The sequence below is a fragment of the Egretta garzetta genome, unplaced genomic scaffold, assembly GCF_000687185.1.
Source record: "Egretta garzetta isolate BGI_Z169 unplaced genomic scaffold, ASM68718v1 scaffold135, whole genome shotgun sequence".
Classification (NCBI taxonomy): Eukaryota; Metazoa; Chordata; class Aves; order Pelecaniformes; family Ardeidae; genus Egretta; species Egretta garzetta.
In genome coordinates this window covers 971214-971730 of record NW_009259594.1, presented here as the reverse complement: position 1 = coordinate 971730, position 517 = coordinate 971214, and positions in this window count along the sequence as shown.

Below are 517 nucleotides of genomic sequence, written 5' to 3'. Positions count from 1 at the left end.
TCCCACCCACCCCACGCTGTCCCCCTCAGCCCCACAGCACCCAGCCTGCCCCATAGTGCTTCCACCCTGCCCGACCCCATGGCTCCCCTCAGTGTCCCATGGGCCCCCACTGCCCCACAGCTCCCCCAAAGTGCCTTAAAACACCCCCAAAGTTCCCCCAAGACACCCCCAAAGTACTCCATGGGGCACCAGGGCCTGTACTACCCTACAACACCCCCAAAATGCCCCATGACACCCCCGAAGTGCTTCACAGAGCCCCTGAGCTTCTGTTGCCCCACAGCTCCCCCAAAGCGCCCCTAAAACACCCCCAAAGTGTCCCACAGAGCCTCTGGGCCTCTGCTGCCCCACAGCTCCCCTGAAGTGCCCCTAAAGCACCCCAAAAGTATTCCACAACACCCCCAAAGTGCCTTACGGGCCCCCTGGGCCTGTACTGCCCCACGGCTCCCCGGGAGTGCCCCCAAAGCACCCCCAAAGTGCCCCACGGAGTCCCTGGGCCTCTGCATGCCCAGGACTCTCC